The sequence below is a fragment of the Leuciscus leuciscus genome (genome assembly GCF_965113295.1).
Source record: "Leuciscus leuciscus genome assembly, chromosome: 2".
Lineage (NCBI taxonomy): Eukaryota > Metazoa > Chordata > Actinopteri > Cypriniformes > Leuciscidae > Leuciscus > Leuciscus leuciscus.
In genome coordinates, this window is record NC_138726.1 from 62,379,851 (window position 1) to 62,393,880 (window position 14,030).

Here is a 14,030-nt window from a genome sequence, read left to right on the forward strand (position 1 = left end):
ATACTCTAATATAACTTGTTTTAAACATTTACAATTACATTTTTTCCAAAGTGACTTAAAATTAAGAGAACAATAGAAGCAACAAGTGCAGTGACAAGTCCCAGTTAGTGTAGCACAGTGCACAAATTATTTTTTTTATTAAAACAAAGATTTAGTATTATTGGGTCAAGTGTTTATGAAAAGATGGATCTTTAGCAGTTTCTTGAAAATGTGTTGAGTTGGGCAGGTCATCCCACCAGCAGGGAACAGTCCAGGGAAAGGTCAGTGAAAGTGATTGTGTGTCTCTTTGGGATGATGGCACCACAAGGCGCTGTTCACTTGCAGAACACAAGCTTCTGGAGACACATAGATCTGAAGCAGTGAGTTTAGGTCTTGCTGTAGCATCTGGATCAGTTGCAGAGGTTTGACTGATGCTGGAAGAGCTGCAATAGTCCAGTCTGGATAGAACAAGAGCTTAGACAAGGAGTTGTGTGGCTCCGATAGGAAGGGCCGGATCTTTCTGATGTTGTATAAGGCAAATCAGCAGGATCACACAGCAAGGATGGTTTGGCTGAAACCATAAGCAGTTCTGTCTTGGCAAGGTTGAGTTGAAAGTCATTCATCCAGCAAGAATTTTCCATCAGGTAGGCTGAGATGCAAGCAGCAACCGTCAGATCCTTTAGCTGGAATGAAAGGTAGAGATATGTGTCATTAAGTGATAGGAAAAGTCATGTTTCTAAATGAAAAAGCCTAGTTACGCTACCAACAACAACAAAAAAATTAAATAGATGGGTGGAATCTAACACAATCGTGGTCTTACTGTAGTAAAACCAAACCTTGTGCAGTGGCCTCACAAGGATCAAATGAATATTCATATGGGAAAATATAGTATAAAACAAATTACATTTTCTGCCACTTTTAGTGAAATCATATGGAATCAGAAGACTCGGCCATTACAATATTTTAAATTACTTCTTCCCATACCTTGTTTGCCATGATAATTCTGCTTTCCACTTGACCTGAAATCACAAAAAAAAAAAAAAAAAAAAAAAAAACTCAGTATTACATTTACACATGTAAGAATATGTTCCACTGAGACAATGCAAAACCTAAACTGATTATGATCTGGAAGCTGAGCAGGAAAGGCTAACAGTGAAGTTTTGAGCTGAGACACCTAACCTTAGGGGTGTAAGTTAACTGTCTGTTCATCTGGATCAATGCAATTTTCATAACCAATGATCAAAAGTATCCTATGAAAAAGGCTACTATGATGACCCCAGGCCATCCAAAATGTAGATACGTTCATTTCTTCATCAGAACACAAACATTCTATCAACTTTTATTTTATAAGCCTAATATATGCACATATATATGCATTCTAGATAGCTACGTGTTGGCAAGCAGATGCAGCCAGAATATGCAATTTATCATGTTGTGTTCATATTCTAGTCTCATGTGCTTTCCTGTATCAAGTACAGTATTTACTGAATTCGTTTTCTTAACAGTCTTGAGATAACGTTAGCCATGTTTAACCCTTACGAAAATTAACTATGGTTTAACCACAAAGAAAAAAAACAAGAAAAAAAACATGGTAGGCCAGCTAGGCCTATTTGTTTTTGTAGTATAACTGTGGTTATTAAAAATGGTAATAAAAATTGGTTAGTTAAAACCGAGGATATTTTTTAAGAGAAGAATTTTCAGCTTCCAGACAGTGATTCAAAATGTCCCGCCATTTAAGAGATTGATTTACTGACAGATACTATCGCGTATTAACGAAGATTTTATTCACAATTAAACGGACTTTGATATGTATAACAAGTCTACGAAAGCTTGTTTTAGGTCTTTTGAGGTGTGGGTTCAACTGATCTTTCTTAAAACAGATGGAAAATGTAAAGACGCATGCTACATTTTCAGTGTTTTGCCCTCCAGCTCTCGCCAGTTATGACAGAACATAATTTAAGAATGCTAACGTTAGCTTGAAAACTGTAAACGTAACACAAATGTAATATAAAATATCGTTCACATGTAACTTAGTATATGAGACTCTTACCTCAGCCGGTGATCGGTTGGCATGATGTCCGCTGACGAACAAGGCTCACAGAAAAGGGTGTTATTTCCAAAGAATCCAAACGGACTGACAGACAACAGCTCCTGCTCACGGCTGCTCTTGACGAACACGATTGCTTTGAACCACTGTTGATCTCACAGTCTACTTCACGAGAGTAGACTGAATTCAAATCTCCCGCTTGCCCAAACTCGATCCTGATCAGCTAACGTTAACCGTTGTGGGCGGGAGTAAACAGCGGAAAAGTAATGGCGGCGAATTTGAATCTGCGTCATCTCGCGCGCGCGCGCACTCACACACACACACACACACACACACACACACACACACACACACAAAGCCCTGAATGTGCAGCAACGGCAAATGCCTTTTATTTGCAAATATTTGCTGTATAATGACAAAACGGTAAAAATCTGTAAAAAAAAAATACAGACAATTACTTGTAAAATTACACTTTTTTTTTTACAGTGTGTGCTGTAACGGACCTGTTGCTGTATAGTTTTTAAACACTGATAATATTGTTCAGCTTAATGACAATGCATTTATCTCATGCTCTAAGATAGAAAAATAAATATGCAGACAGGTAACCATGTTGTTTTGAAAATGTTTATTCCACGGAGTTCTTCACACAGTTTGAGAAAAGTATTTCGGATGTGGTCCACATCAGGTAGTCTCTGTCAAAACAGTGTTGGCTCAAATCTGTTTTGCAGATATGGGCCAGAGCAGTTTTTAGCCCTTTTTTAAATGCAGTCGGCTCAGATATGTATCACAGATTCGGGCCACACCAGTGTAGCCTATGTGAAAACAGTATCGGCTCAGATTCATATTGCAGATCTGGACCAAATCAGTGTCAGACACAGCTAATGTCTTTCGGTTACCTATGGGAAAAGTGATCTGGGCCAGATCTGTAAAATGATATAAATACTGAACTGATGGTAGTTAGATTGTTTAAGCTGAAACCTCTGTCTGGCACGGATCTGGTTCACAATCAGAAAACGTCTCTAAGATAGAAACGGAGGCAAGGGGCTTAAAACGGATCCGTGCCAAATGTAATTGCTATCTGGGTAGTCTACACTACAGCTAGTCTACACTACAGCAGCTAGTCTACACTACAGCTATTCTACACTACAGCAGCTAGTCTACACTACAGCAGCTAGTCTACACTACAGCAGCTAGTCTACACTACAGCAGCTAGTCTACACTACAGCTAGTCTACACTACAGCAGCTAGTCTACACTACAGCTAGTCTACACTACAGCAGCTAGTCTACACTACAGCTAGTCTACACTACAGCAGCTAGTCTACACTACAGCTATTCTACACTACTACAGCTAGTTAGGGTTAGGATTGGGTTTAGGGTAACCTTAACCCTCTCTGGGAACAAATAGCTGTGGGAACATAGGGCTGTGGGAAAAAAGAGCTATGGGAAGTGGGAACATAGGGCTGTGGGAGCATAGGCACGCTCCCGTTTCTCAGACCAAAGGCATGTGCCTTTATTGAGTTTGTGCACAGTTACTAAAACACAGTAGCCAGAAATATTTAATGATAACCTGGTGAAATACTGGTAATAAATATTCAATATTTACTGCAGTGCTTTTATGCTTTTGTCAGTTTATACACACAATATATCTAAAAGTTTATTTTGATTTGCTTGAAAAGAGAAAAGCAACATAATGTGTGAAGTGCTTTATTGGATGGCATCAATATTCAATCAATCAATCTTTATTTGTATATCACTTTACATACAAAATAATGACAATAATGCTTGGATATACCGGTATATAGGCTACAGTACAATTAAATGAGCAACTTCAAGTTCAAATTACCCCGGTCTGCTGGGTAACTGTGGCCACGTTTCTGCACGTTTCGCAATTCTGTAAGCTGAAATGTTTGACTAAAAGGGGCTGTATGATGCTGCATTTCAAGCCCTTTATTGTAGTTCTGTGATCCCTGTATTGTAGCTTCTGCTAGCTAGTTAGCTAGTAAGCTTAATGCTCCGGGGGGTATGGGGTGTTAAAGATGTAAACATTAACATTAGTACAGATGCTTTGGACTGCTGTTTCAGAGCCAGATTATAACCATAGACTGTAAAGATTATAACAGCAGCTGCTGCAAGCTATCTTTAGCAACAGCTAGCATTCACAATAAGTAAAGCTATCTGTCCATCAGGAAACTTCATAAAGAGTTGAGGCAGAGCTGCCAGAGGACTTTATTATACACTTTGGCCATGTTTAGCATGAACATCTGACATTGTAACATCATAGATATGACAGAAAACACAGAAAAGCCTAATAGGTCTCCTTTAACGCAAAAGGGGTTTCTGGTACACTGAAAAAAGTCTAACTGCTGTTGTTAGTTTAATGTGTATTTTGTCATTGAAATAGTTTAAAATTATTAGTTTTTTCATTTAAAGTAAACGTTTTAGTTTATATTTATGGTTGAATCCATTTTTTTTTTTTACATTGATACATATAATTTGGCAGCGGGATATTAAACTGAATTTATTCATTTGATCAGAGCATTTTTATTAGATTAAGCATGATTTGCACATGCGCATTGTTGAGTTGGCGATCCCGCTCTCTGACCACCTGACCTGTTAAAAAAAAAAAAAAATCGTCCGTTGAACTGTCTGTGTGAAGAACACACACATTGAATCTGCGACTGCGAGCGGCCAGCGGCCGTGATACACTTCAACAGATCCCTCCAGCCAGAAGAACTCCGAGCAACATTGATACTGGTAAGGTAAAAACACCTACTCCCCCCAGAACTAATATCATTTCTAAATTCATTTTGTGGGGTCATGACGTTAGCTAAAGTTACCACGTGTAAGTTAGTGTAAGTGCATTACAGCTAATTTTATGTTCATGAATTCAAATGCATTTGTTCTGCTGAGTGTTTTTAATATTTAACAGTGGCGTGAAGAGTCTAGAAAATGTTTATTTGCAGAGATTATTGACTTTTAAGAGCTCTGCGTGCTCTGTTTTAAAGCTAGCTAGTGACGATTAATAGGCATGTCATGCTAACGTTAGCTAGCTTGTCATGAAGGTGGGTAAATAATGCTCTCTTTTTTACACTTGAAACGTGGTAACGTTAGTTAATCACCAGGTTCAAGCTGCAAACTTGACTTATGTTTACTTCTGCTGTCAATAGCATAAGGTCATGTTTAACCCTTGTATGGTGTTCGGGTCTGTTGGACCCGTTTTCATTTTTTATCAAAAGAAAAATTATACAATTTATTATTTTTTCAAACTGAGACTCATTGGCCTTGGCTCATTTTCTGTGAGGAATATATATCAGAACACATTTTCAATGAAAACACACTGTACACCCCCCCTACACAATTTATATTACACACAGGATGTTCGGGTCCACTGGACCCAGGGCTAATAAAAGTGTGGAAATTATAGGTCCTGTGTGTATGTTCTTGTATATGGTTTATGAGGACACAAATGTGTATAATGACATAGGTATTACAATGTAAACATGTTTTATGACGACATCTGTGTCCTCATACTAAAACATACTAAATGGTGTTTTTTGAAACAAAAAATGCCAAAAGTTTTCTGTGATTGGTAGGTTTAGGGGTAGGGTTAGTGTAGGGGGACAGATTATACAGTTTGTACATTAGAAAAACCATTATGCCTATGGAGAGTGACCGTACACCACATATCCAAGTGAATGTGTGTGTGTGTGTGTGCGCGTGCATGTGTGTGTGTGTGTGTGTGTGTGTTGTGGGTGTGTGTATGTGTGTGCATGAGTGTGTGCGTGCGTGCGTGTGAGAGAGAGATTGTGTGTAAGTGTGAAAGAGTGCAAAAGTGAGTTTTGTTTCTACTCCTGCCATTCCCACACGAGGTTGCAATTCTTAAATGTGATCTAACAAAGGTAAAGAGAAAATATTAACCATATATGCTGTTTATATTGCTTGTAATTGGGATGAAGTAAACATCTGTTGAGTATTTTAACATAACTTTTTGATTGTGTTGAATTAAAAACCCCAAAATGCAGCGGGTCCACCAGACCCACGAACACTGGCTGAGTAACAAAAATATGAACACCACACAAGGGTTAATCTTTTATTTACACTCCTAATTATCTTGTGTTAAGTATTTATCAGGCATAATATTACAAGGCCCAGCTATTTCTAGCTGGTAAAGTTAGTTTGCTACACTGTTAACAGCATTTAAGGTTACATGTGGTAGAAATGTACCAAAATGTTAGCCAGCTTACCTAAAAAACATTAAATTAAATTAAAGTAAATATATCTATTTATGTTAAATGTTGGGTATTCTTAATTTGTGCGTGATGTTAGTAGTTAACAAACTCTGATGGCTAACAGCTAAAACTTAATCATGTTTTCACTTTCAACTTAAGGGAAGAAGCCACCAATCTGTTGGGCTCCTGCCAGTGATCATTGCTTGTGGTAAGGTCTATTTACAATGTAATAAGGGCATTTGTGGTAATTAGGCATTTGTGCATCCTAGTGTAGTTTCTCTCATCTGTGAAGTTGTCTATCAGATCTACTAAGTAAAACTAGATGTGGTCTGCTCAGTTGCCTAAAGGTATATTTTCTATCTCATGTTTCTTCAGTTATCCGCACATGTGGCAATGTAAAGACTGTGACAATTTATTCAAGAAGATCTGAACTTTTGAAACACTATAAACTTGATCATCTGCATTATGGACCGGGCCGTTTTCTGTTCATCTTAAAAACTTATTTTTGTATGCCCTACTTTTTAGATCAATGACGAGTTCATGCGAATCATAGTTTGGTACACTGAATAGTCTGAATAGTTTATTTTTATTTTTTTTATGTTTAATTTTAATTCATAGTAACTGTTTTTACTCAGACTGTGGACATCACCATCAGAAGAGAATGCATCCTCAAATCTCTGATCTACCTCGGAAACCTGTTGAGCACCTTATCAAAGAATTACAGGTAAGGGCATCTCTCTCACAGTTTACATCTACAGACTAACTACATCTTACATCTATAGTCTTGGTTTTCCTAGCCATATTTAATAAATAGGGGTGTGACGAGAAACTCGGCTCACAAGATACGATTTTAACACTATTTAAATCTTTGATGCTAAATTATGACTGAATTTTGAGCAGTAAACACTTCCAGACTAGGGTTGGGCGATGTCTACCAATTTGGCATCGGACGATGTCTACAGTGAAATATCGCGATGGACGATGATATCGGGTGGGTGAGGGTTATAACAAAACGCCAGCTCAACATCGTGATGTCTGTTCAGCTGTCTGGGCCGATATCATCGTCTATCGGCCCAACCCTATTCCAGACCACATCCAGACGTACCAAAACAATCTTTTTTTTCTTCCCTGTCTTCCCTGGAACAGTGTCAAAAAAGTGCGTCCAAAGAATCCATTTGCAAATGACTTAACACCTATATGCACACGCTACTTCATATTACAGGCCTATATGTGGCGTTCTTTCTGCTACAAAAATTAACCAAAAACGGAGAAGAGCACAGCCTTCAGTCAATTCCACTCCCGTTCTTAAAGCTACACTGTGTAACTTTTTTAGTTGATTCTTAGCAAAAAACACTTAGTTCTTTCAAAAATATATGTGCTCATTAATGTATAATTACTTCTTTCAAGTAATAAAGTATTCTCGTAAGTTTATAATCTGCCATTGAAAGTACATACGGGTAAGGGGTTCAAATGCCGGTCACCATGTTGCCCCTCCATCTTGAAACTACATTGGCCAAAGAGGGACATACAAGCTTCGCCTTTCGCGTTTTTACACGCAGTGGCACAGTGACGAATGTGAGAGGGAGATTACTCGCGACTGCCGGCAGATTTGAAATAATACGGCCACCGTAGGAGTTAAAACGCCTTTGGAATGGGAGGAGCTAGAAAGTAATATTCAGTTGGTAGTCACTGCTAATTTTATAAAGGCCGCCGCAAGAAAACATGTCTTTGTTTACATTGTATAATGTGCTGTTGGATTGCTTTTTATTTTGTAATTCTGTCTGCCATCTATAACATCAGCGAAATCACATTCAGAATATCTCTCTTACATATCTGTGTTACTATTACTTTCACCACTGATTTACTTTTACTCCGATTTAAGAGTTCTTAGATAGTTTGTTGATAATTAGTCAATCAGGCTCAAGAATGGCTAAATTCTTTTCAAATAGAGCAGTTGAATTGAAGGGTCTTGTAAAACGTGCTGAGGTATTATTAATTCGTGGCCACGAAACAATTCACCTGAATATTCACCAATTCACACACAAAAAAGAAATAAAAAGCTGTACGAGAATACATTTACATTACATTTACAATTATTTATATACAATAGTCTGCCTTCACTGAAGAGCTATCTTCACAGGTAAGAAAAACAGTTTAATAATTATGATTAATTCGTGGCCACGAAATAATTCACCTGAATATTCACCAATTCACAAAAAATAGGACTTAAGCATTCACTAATAGTATCAAACTGTTTTTGGCCACGTTGTAATTCGTTAAATCAAAATGAGGGAGGGAATTAGTTCAACGTGTCCACGATTTATTAAAACGAGGGAATACATAAGTCGTCGTAACAACTAATTATTTAGATCAGTGGCAGAGGTGGAAAGAGTACTGAAAATTTGTACTCAAGTACAAGTACCGTTACATTGCTGAAATAATACTCAATTACAAGTAAAAGTACTGGTGTCAAAAAAATAATTAAGTAAAAGTACAAATTACTTTTCTCAAAAACTACTCAGAGTACTAGTTACTAATTACTTTTTAGCTGGTGATAGTTAATGCATTACCAATAAATATTCAACCAAATCATAGATTTATGTAGAAAATAGCTACTTTTAACACGTTTTTACCTTATTGTCGAAGGAAATTAATTAGTGGATACTGGAATTTCTAACTTCAATATGACACCTTGAAATATGTCGATATTCAGTAGGCCTAGCCTATCATTTTTAATACCATCGGGAAAACTACTACATACTAAATATTTTAATATCTACATTTTTGTCCATCCATTTTGTCAAGGCAATCATTATTTTCAAGCATTGAAAAGCACAACACTCATTGTAACAGTAAGCTATTTCAATGGAAAAGTTTAATTCAAGTCTTCTGAAGAGACACGTCCACTTTATAAGGTGAGATTTTAATTCAGGCTTTTGTTTACATATTTAAACATTGATCAATAACCATTACAATAATCTGAGCGCTGAGAGGAGGCGGTGTTGTCGTTGAGATGAGAGAATGAGAACGCGCAGCTGCCATCGTATCGGTGTATAGGCCAAAATGAGTATTGACAGATATTTCAGTATTGATATGTATCATAATATAGATATTTTGACAATACTACTATGTAGTTTGTTGTTCCAAACTTTCAGTCCAGCCATTAATCACTCTGAGCTCCTCGCCTCCTTCATGATCAGCTCTTCAAAACCTGCTGCAACTGCGGCGGCTTTCATTTAGTCCAAATATCAGGGTTTTTATTGGTCCATTTACTATCGAATATTTGTATTGGCTACCGAAATGCCATTCAAAGATTTGAATATCAATTCAAATTGTACTCAGTAACGAAATGTGATTTTACAAGTAGCGAAGTAGATTACTTAGCTTAATATGTACTTGAGTACAAGTAAAATTACAGATTTAAAAATATACTCAAAGTACAAGTACCCAAAAAAACGACTTAATTACAGTAACGTGAGTAGTTGTAATTCGTTACTTCCACCTCTGATCAGTGGACAGGGCGCATAAGAACAAACAGTGAGAGAGCCCCGGCCGCGCGCGCGTGCACTCTCACCTAGGGTTGGGCGATGTCCCCTAAATTGGCAGTTGACGATGTTTACAGTAAAACATCGCGATGGACGATGATATCGTCTGGGGGGGGTGTGTGCTGACGATCACGAAGAGACAGGGAGAGTGCACATTGTAGCTACTTACATCTACTGTGTTTACGCAACGGGAATACTCGGCTTGGCATTTTGAAATGTTTATTTGGCCGTTCAGGCGCGCAACTGAAGACAAAGACTACTATGTTGCGCTCGGAGCGCGTGCGCAGCAACCTGTCAGTAGAATTCAGTTCTCTTTCGCGGCTTATCGTGCTTTTCAATAGCACATCCTGCTCTTTTCTTTCTCATTCATGTTTTGTTATGAACTTTACATAATCGTCAACTGAAATCTGTGCGGATTATCAACAATACGATACATTTATAGGACATAAAGGGTCTCTGCGGCAAAAGTGAAAGTACAAGCGGCCAACGGGTGAAATGTTTCTCTTTGCACAGCAAAGCACCCGTTTCAATAAAAGGATATATTAAAGTTTATAAAGCCTACTTTTACATTTTCATTGCTGTTTTAAAATGAATTTCGCCATCACCTTAAACAAGCTGCTCTGCTTGAATCCCAGTGCAGGAGCTGTAACTGTTAGGTTACCACAGAAACGTAAGCGTTTGGTTGATTGCTGTGGTGACTCGTGACACTCGCGAACAGCACTGAACACACACGTCTTATTTTTTTTTATCGTTTGTTGGTAAAGGGTGAGAGACCTTGCGAGCCACACGAGCCATAGGTTCCCAACCACTGGTGTACACACGAAAACGAACTGCCGTGAGACTGGGCTGGTCTGACAGGGTGGGGGGGGCGTGGCATCACGATGGTGGCTCTCCATCGTGATGTCGGTCAGCCATCACGATGGACGATGATATCGTCCATCGGCACAACCCTACTCTCACCGCCTTCAAACAACACGAGCGCTGTATTGCTCTCTCTCCCTCGCGCATATCAACACAATAGTAAAAGGTCGGAAGACCGATTGTGTTTTATTGATTAGTAGTTTGTTCATATAAAGTGTTTGATTAGTAAGTACATGTTTAGGAAATGCATAATACAAATTGTACGAGTTAATGTAACGGTAAACGGACTCTGCGGGTAAAGCTGTTGTGATGAAACTGCGCATGTGCGGGGTAAAACTGCTGGGGTAAAACTGTGGCTCTGCGGCTCTGCAGACAGATATTATTGTGCTACGATCAGTGGCACTGGTTTGTTTCTGGCTCGTGCACAGCCTTCACTCTCGGACGCGCGCTTTCTTTGCTCGCTTCATATTATAAAACTAGTCTAGCGGTCTCTGGTGGTGCAACAATGTATTACAACTAAATTCAATGCACGCCATTGACGCCACTTAACCGAGCAAAATGTTTCACTCGGTTACGCAATTTTTAACGGTTAATCGGTTAACCATGGACACCCCTACATGCTTATTTTCTCTTTCTTTTTTTTTTGCAGGAAAATGAGGTTGAAGAACTGGAGCAGACAATCATGGTGATCTTTATAACTGGGAAAGAGGATCCTCTCTATCCACCCAAAGACATTAAAATTGTCATCGAAGGAACAGAGGTCCTGAAAGATTTGCCCTCGGTTGCAACCGCTTTTGCCATGGCCTTTGGACTCATATACACACTTAACCTTAAATATGCGATAAGGCTTCAGTGCACTTTGAATTTGTGCAAAAGATCCAGATGGAGCTTGATGGACAAAAGATGACCCCAAAAGTCACTAGACTGACCACGCAGCTGTACAGCACAGAGTAGGCAGAGCTGAATTGCACAGACTTGCTTGATTTTATTTTCCATTTGTGGTTAAATTTTATGGTGTTTTTACGGCCAGGAGCTTGCTATATTGAGAACTGGGGAGATTCACACAAGTCATTGAAGAAAATCATTTGGATAATGTTTCCTGTCAGAAAACTTCCTATTTCCAGGATTTGCCTTTAGTGTTCAGCTGAAAGAGACTGTTCATCATATACATTTGAGACAGATATACAATATTGTCATAACATGTAATTGTATTTTAGGATGTTTTATGGTGAAATGTGTTGTCAGGACAAACCTTCCTAATTTAATATTACTACTAAGACTAATGTGATGTCATCAAGATCAATTGATGATTTGAATAATGTAACACATTTGTGGGCTATTGAACAATTAATATAAATGTGTTCTAAAGGAAAGTGTTATAAGTAGTCATTGATAAAAATGTATTAAGACAACCTAAAATAATTTATTTAATTTAACCTATACATATTAATTTAGTTGGTTTCTAACTTAAAATAATTAGTTTGTTCTAACCTAAAATTATTAGTTTGATCAACCTTTAAAAAGTGGTTGCATGGATTTAAACTTTTCAGGTTAAACTAAATTAAATGATTTACTTTGAGTCAATGTCAAATATTTCGTGTGATCGACGATTACTTTAATTTTTTGAAAGTTGATCCAAGGTTTTTATTTTTTCAGTGTAGATTCTAACATAAATTAATAATATATACTACTATAATGTAATACAAAATGTAAAATTGGCAATTTAAGTAAATTAACAAGCAAATCCATATAAAATTACTGAACAAATATCTTTTTCTGTCAATTGTCACTAATTGCACTTTTAGAAATGTTTTACTGTATCAAACCTTAAATCTTAGTTTTATCTTTTAAATAAATAAAATATTTGTGAATATATGACATTCTGATAGTGTCTTTACAAACTTAGTGGAGAAAAAAAATTGTGTAAATTAAGGTATTATGGCTGTTTTATTAAATGATAAAAACTGTATTTTGGCAGTTGCTTATATATTTTTATACTTATTAAAAAAGCAATTATTAAGGTTTTTGTTTTCAAAATGTCCATAATTTTACGAGATATTTGTCAATTTACAAGTATTCTATTTAAAATTACAGAAATTTTTTTTTTTGTTGCTGTTAATTGTTACTAATTGTATCTACTTTTAGCAGTGTTTTTACAATATTAAACTTAAATATAACAGTTTTATCTTTTAAATAAAAAATTTATATTTGTGAAAATACGATACATTTTGAATGTATTTTAAAATTAATATTATGTGAAAAAACGTACATTTTCTTTAAAATAACAGAATTGCTCTGCTTATTCACAGCTACAGGTTTTTTATGTTATTTTGCATTAGAGATTTAAATTTACGTTTTATTTTTGTAATTTATTGGTGTTTTCATGTATTTAAAAAATACAGAAAAAAATCTGTAAAATTAACATGAAAAAGTATATAAAATTACAGATTTTTTTTACAGTGTATTTCAATGAGCCCCGATATGCAGTTTGTACTATTTCTAAAACGCTTCTTTATAAAGAACATTGTTTTCTCAATACTTTACCTATACCCAGGGCCTGAAGTTAACTTTTTTGACCACCAGCCACTGTGGCAGGTGGATTTAAAAATCCACCTGCCACAGTAACTTTTTACCAGCCAGTTTTTTTTTTTTTTTTTGCCTTATAAAGGTGAAAAATAGAAATCACACAAACATTGTTCTTTAACTTGTAAGAATACACATTTAAGTGCTGCATCTTTTTATTCATTGATTTGCTGTGTCACAGACATAGTCATATGTCATATTCATATACTGACTGCTGCTAATCTGAGTCCACAAAAAAGGAGCAGATGCACTCTTCTTCCTCCACTGCTGCTGCATCTTCATGAGGTCGGTCTCCTTGACATGTCCCCACCCCCACCAGAACTGGGGCCCCCCACACCCAAGACAAAAATGGTTTGGCCACTGATCAAAATTTGATGTTGTCATTTAATTTGAAGTTCAGTACGCTCAAAATGTCCGGTCAGCACAAGTCCGGTTCTCAGAAGAGGAAAGAAAAGAGAAGAAGAAAATAGAGGTTTTCTAAACAAATATAAAAAAATTATAAAAAAAGCGGTGACGGTGAAGCTGGAACTAGTAAAGTCAACGTAAAGCAAGGTAAGAAACAGCGCAGCAAACGCTTACGAGCATTGTCAGGAGTTTTCCTGCATTTAAATTTTTTGGGCGGCCGAAGATTTTTGTCCCGCCAAAGCCGTCTCGATTTTTGTCCCGCCAAAGCCTTATTTGATCGGTAAGTGATGTAGAATAGAATGACTGCTGCGCCTGACAGGGCGATAACGAGCAGAGAGAGCCCCGGCCGCGCGCGCGCACTCTCACGTCTTCAAACAACA

At 37.2% G+C, this 14,030-nt stretch overlaps 2 long non-coding RNA genes across 2 annotated transcripts; one reads left to right on the forward strand and one right to left on the reverse strand.

The window, feature by feature from the left end:
* Window positions 1-66: 66 nt before the first annotated feature.
* On the reverse strand, window positions 67-2,308 carry LOC309483730. Its single transcript, XR_014200635.1, has 3 exons — window positions 2,030-2,308; window positions 964-998; window positions 67-662 (listed from the first exon to the last, which is right to left on the reverse strand). It is a non-coding gene; the product is annotated as an uncharacterized lncRNA (long non-coding RNA).
* Window positions 2,309-4,812: 2,504 nt separating this feature from the next.
* On the forward strand, window positions 4,813-13,130 carry LOC309492554. Its single transcript, XR_014203576.1, has 3 exons — window positions 4,813-6,980; window positions 11,312-12,896; window positions 12,978-13,130. It is a non-coding gene; the product is annotated as an uncharacterized lncRNA (long non-coding RNA).
* The last annotated feature ends 900 nt before the right edge of the window (window positions 13,131-14,030 follow it).